The following is a 6,000-nucleotide window of genomic DNA, read 5'->3' as shown; positions in this document are numbered from 1 at the left end:
GAGTGAGAGAATGGAGGGATGAACCTGATTGTTGAGAGAATTGAGGGATGAACCTGATGAGTGAGAGAATGGAGGGATGAACCTGATTGTTGAGAGAATTGAGGGATGAACCTGATGAGTGAGAGAATGGAGGGATGAATCTGATGCCTGAGAGAATGGAGGGATGAAGGTTGAGAGGAGGGATGAACCTGATGGCTGAGAGAATGGAGGGATGAACCTGATGGCTGAGAGAATGGAGGAATGGAAGAGAGGGAGGAGGAATGTACCTGATGGCTGAGAGAATGGAGGGATGAACCTGATGGCTGAGAGAATGGAGGGATGGAGGATGAGTGAGAGAATGGAGGGATGAACCTGATTGTTGAGAGAATTGAGGGATGAACCCGATGAGTGAGAGAATGGAGGGATGAACCTGATGGCTGAGAGAATTGAGGGATGAACCTGATGCCTGAGAGAATGGAGGGATGAATCTGATGCTGAGAGAATGGAGGGATGGAGGTTGAGAGGAGGGATGAACCTGATGGCTGAGAGAATGGAGGGATGGAGGTTGAGAGGAGGGATGAACCTGATGGCTGAGAGAATAGAGGGATGAACCTGATGGCTGGGAGAATGGAGGGATGAATCTGATGCTGAGAGAATGGAGGGATGGAGGTTGAGAGGAGGGATGAACCTGATGGCTGAGAGAATGGAGGGATGAACCTGATGGCTGGGAGAATGGAGGGATGAATCTGATGCTGAGAGAATGGAGGGATGGAGGTTGAGAGGAGGGATGAACCTGATGGCTGAGAGAATGGAGGGATGGAGGTTGAGAGGAGGGATGAACCTGATGGCTGAGAGAATAGAGGGATGAACCTGATGGCTGGGAGAATGGAGGGATGGACGGTGGTGAGAGTAAAATCCCTTAAACCATTTCTGATTCACACAAAAATATTAAAAACGTCAAATTGTGGCTTAACTTAAGTTGTAATAATACATCAACAGTTACCTGTAAATGACTGCAGTGTTTATGGTTCAGCAATACAAAGGCCTCGCAGCTACCTCAGACTCTGATATCTGTAAACAGAGAAAAACTCAAGCCTCACAGTACTTCAGCTTCTATCCAAACAGATTCTGCTGAAATCGGTCTGACTCTGACGTCACAATGTGACACACTTCGAAGAATACACCTCTAGTCAGATCGCCCAAGGTTAGAAGCTACCCTACTACTACACTCACGTTAGGAAACAAAGCTGGCCAACACAGCTGGTTAGTAAAGTGGCCTTCTCTATAGGCTGCCTGGCCTGCCTTCTACAGCGGGTCCAGAATGGACAAAATAGATTCACTGTTGATTTCATTTTAAGCAAATTTGTGCTGGACAACACACACCCATGATTATTTTCTCCATTCACAGTCTACCAGCTAGGAAGTTTCTCCAGTGATCCATGGGAGGTTTTGGTGACCTTGCTTTCCTCCGCCCCAAGCCAGACCTGGGTTCAAATACTATTTGAAATCATTTAAAATACTTTATCTGGGCTTAATTGAGCTTGTCTGGCACAATGGAACCAATAGAATAATCTCAAAACTGCAAACCCCACTCATCTGGCACTCCAGACAGACAAGAGCAAACGCTAAAAGTATTTGAACAATTTCAAATAGTATTTAAACCGAGGTTTGGTTCTTTCCAGTGTCTCTGAGCCCCTCTGCTACACTCCCTAAGTGGATTGACTCTCTCTGGCTCCCGCCTCCCCGATGACGTACTTGTGCAGCTTGGGCTGACATTTGATGCGTCATCACTGTGGGTCTCATGCTGTTCCCCGGGTAGGACTATATAATTGTCCAGCTATCTGGGTTGGATCTAATTTTAGCACGGTTCATTTAAAGTAAAGGAATCTCACCTTTTCTACACAGGGTGGGTAGGCCTATGTGATTGAAGCTGATGCTGATTGAAGATCTGAAATCTCTTCCGGCTAAGTAACCTTTCCTATTGGCGAACTTACAAGATACGCACAAGGACTCCCAGCTCTGCTTTGCACAGCCAAAGAGCGACAGCTATTCCCCAACGTCGAGGGTTTTTTCCGCTTTACAAAACCTTGAACAACTTGTACACAGAAATATCAAGTCACTATCCTCTGTGAGAAAAAAATATTTTCCTTGGAATAGAACTTTGATCAAACTAATTTGACAGGGCCCCCACGGGTATTGTCCACTCTCTGAGTGCGTGCACCCTTTAGAAACATCGGTAGACACGGTAAACATTCATTCTGTCATCCCTCATCGAATCAACAACACAAACTGAGTCACACACGGGCCTTGTGGTTAGTCACCTGACGAAGTCCCTTTCGGAGGAAAATGGATTGTTGTTGTTCATGGAGTCTTATCCCCTGTGCAGCCCCCATGTACACATGGCCCTCCTGGAGCAGTCTGTCTGCCCTGCATCCTCACCATCAGTCTGACTCATCTCCTCCTGCCTCCACACACCGGCCCACAAAATCACAACTAGGCATGGTAATGCACCCAACAGAAGGAAACAGACTGAAACAGTGAGGGACTTGTCCAATAAGAAACACTAATTGTTATTTTAAGCTGCAAAACATAAAAAAATAAAAAAAATCTGTTGACACCCTGATACACAAGCCAGGACAGGTCCATGTGAATGTAATATTTGAGTTGAGCAGGGCTTTGATTGGGTAATCTGCTATTTCAGAGGGCACCATTCTAGAGTTGCTGTAATCCACCCTTTTATGAAAGGTGTGACTACTACACTATCCAGATGGTACTGTGGCCTCTAAGTTGACTTACTTAGGCCTACTTACCACCCACAAGGTGTTGTGTCACCTAGCATCTGAATAATTGTACTCAGCCTACTAAAATGACAACACACAAGCTGCACATATTTCCTTTGGGTAAAACAATTGATGTCTCTTTGTAAAGTTTGTTAGAATGTCAGGGAAAGATCTCGACAAATAAAATGGATCATTATCATGTTATTACATATAATGAACAACATACGATGGATCAACAAAATATTTTGGGGGTATTTTGTGGCATGAAATGAATGTTTCCTACAAAATAACAAGGCTCCGTAGACCTGGGCTTTAGCTTGGAAGAGTGCCGCTTTGAAGTGTGCCAATCTCCTATCAATCCAGGTACCACCCTGCCTGTGATATAGCTTCAACCTATCAGAGAAACTAGTTAACATGTAAAATCAGGGTGACTGCTCAATGCTCTTTGCCTCTTTGCACAAAGCCATGATGGCGCAGTCTCGAGACCACAGCAAAGGTTTAAAATTAGTCTGTCTGATTGATCTGCCGCTAGTTCCTGGGTATTTTGTCTATCCCCACCATGGCTATGGCTTTCCAAGGCTATGGTGGTGCCATTCAGTTCTCTCAAGCACTCTCCACTGGAGCTTAACATGATTGACATTGTGAATAGAGTATATACTTGGCATTGCCTGAAATCCCCATTCTATTCCCTCCATTTCTTCTATTTCGTCAAACCACTCTAAGTACATATATAACATCCTGTTATGCACGTGGACTTCCTGCTTCAAGAGCTAACCCCAGGGAAGAGAATAATGTCAATGTTAAAATACAGCAGATTAAATGTGGTTATGAACGCGTTGTACGCTCACTTGAATGATATTCTCAGTGATAGACCTGGCTTCAAAATGTATCTGTGCTTGACTGAGCTTGCCTGGTGTAATGGAACTAATCAGAAGAGTGGAAAAATTGTTAATCCCGTCCATCTTTGGGGCTCCCAAGTGGTGCATTGGTCTAAGGCACTGCATCTCAGTGCTAGAAGCGTCACTACTGACCCTGGTTTGATTCCAGACTGTATCACAACCGGACGTGATTGGGAGTCCCATAGGGTGGCGCACAATTGACCCAGCGTCGTCCGGGGTAGGGTTTGGCCAGGGTAGACCGTCATTGTAAATAAGAATTTGTTCTTAATTGACTTGCCTCGTTAAATAAATACATGTTTTTTAAATAAAATAAAATCACTCCAGACGGTTTAGGGCAAACACTCAAACAAACACACTGCTCAATGACAATGCTAGACTTTCCAGTCAATCCATTTGTAGATTTGGGGTAGTATTACCAAAGACATAATACCTCAGCCATCTGTATTTTATCATGGGTAAACCTGTTGTTGGTTACAAGCTGCTCTGTGTTGCTATTACTGCATCACTGCTAGTGTTATTGTTGTGAGGATGAGAGGCAGGCTGAGGGAACCAACAATGTTCTAGTCACTGACTGTTCAGATGAATCAATTAGGCCCCAGACGATGGGAGAAAAGGAAGGCTGTTCATAGGATAAGCAGGTTGTTTCTGTGGATGTGCCAAGTGTGCTTGTGTGTGTATGTGTGCGCGTGTATGTGTGTGGCGTGTGAAAATGTTCCAGGACAGATGGCAGGTATGTACTAATGGGTTCTCAGGGTTCTGACTGCTCTCTTTCATCTTTATAAACAAACCATACAAACACAGGTCACAAGGATTTGTGATTCCCCCTCCCTCCATGACTGTCTATTCTTCTCACCACCAAGATGAGCCGACAGCTCCTAGGCAACTTTGCAGTACTTGTGTAAAGAGTTTCTAGTATTATTACCTACAGCGAAAATAACTTTAGGACATTGGATTGGCAGTCACTCAACAGAAATTTGACCAGAAATTTGACTTCCCTGAACTGGATGCTTTGTTTGGACTCCCCCATTTAAAAACATTGACACCGGAAAAGAGGGAGGAGAGGTGGGGCTCTAGTTATGCTCAGGCAGCAAGCAAACCATCCACCACTTCTGAGTATATTACTCGCTGAGGTTCAGTCCCTGGACAATAAAGTTGATGAGCTCAGGTCGAGGATCTCCTTTCAAAGATACATAAGGGAGTGTAAATTACTCTGTTTTACGGAATCAGGGCTCTCTCTGGATATATTGTCCAGAGGGGTTCTCCACTCATCACGCGGACAGGACAGGAAAAAAAGAACTTTCTGCAAAAAACAGACGTGGAGGGGTAAGTCTGAGTTGGAAGGATATGCCTGTGGTGGAGGGGTATGCCTGTGGTGGAGGGGTATGTGGTGGAGGGATGTCTGTGGTGGAGGGATGTCTGTGGTGGAGGGGTATGTCTGTGGTGGAGGGGTATGCCTGTGGTGGAGGGGTATGTGGTGGAGGGATGTCTGTGGTGGAGGGGGATGTCTGTGGTGGAGGGGGATGTCTGTGGTGGAGGGGTATGTCTGTGGTGGAGGGGTATGTCTGTGGTGGAGGGATGTCTGTGGTGGAGGGGGATGTCTGTGGTGGAGGGGTATGTCTGTGGTGGAGGGGTATGTCTGTGGTGGAAGGATATGTCTGTGGTGGAGGGGTATGCCTGTGGTGGAGGGGTATGTCTGTGGTGGAGGGGGTATGCCTGTGGTGGAGGGGTATGCCTGTGGTGGAGGGGTATGCGGTGGAGGGGTATGTCTGTGGTGGAGGGGTATGTCTGTGGTGGAAGGATATGTCTGTGGTGGAGGGGTATGCCTGTGGTGGAGGGATGTCTGTGGTGGAGGGGGATGTCTGTGGTGGAGGGGTATGTTTGTGGTGGAGGGGTATGTCTGTGGTGGAGAGGTATGTCTGTGGTGGAGGGGGATGTCTGTGGTGGAGGGGTATGTCTGTGGTTGAGGGGTATGTCTGTGGTGGAGGGGTATGTCTGTGGTGGAGGGGTATGTCTGTGGTGGAGGGGTATGTCTGTGGTGGAGGGGGATGTCTGTGGTGGAGGGGTATGTCTGTGGTGGAGGGGTATGCCTGTGGTGGAGGGGTATGTCTGTGGTGGAGGGGTATGTCTGTGGTGGAGGGGGATGTCTGTGGTGGAGAGGTATGTCTGTGGTGGAGGGGGATGTCTGTGGTGGAGGGGTATGTCTGTGGTAGAGGGGTATGTCTGTGGTGGAGGGGTATGTCTGTGGTGGAGGGGTATGTCTGTGGTGGAGGGGTATGTCTGAGGTGGAGGGATATGTCTGAGGTGGAGGGATATGTCTGAGGTAACTCTAATGAACTTATCCT

The sequence above is a fragment of the Oncorhynchus clarkii genome, unplaced genomic scaffold, assembly GCF_045791955.1.
Source record: "Oncorhynchus clarkii lewisi isolate Uvic-CL-2024 unplaced genomic scaffold, UVic_Ocla_1.0 unplaced_contig_335_pilon_pilon, whole genome shotgun sequence".
Taxonomy (NCBI): Eukaryota; Metazoa; Chordata; class Actinopteri; order Salmoniformes; family Salmonidae; genus Oncorhynchus; species Oncorhynchus clarkii.
The sequence above is the reverse complement of the archived record's forward strand: the minus strand, read 5'-3'. Positions refer to the sequence as shown.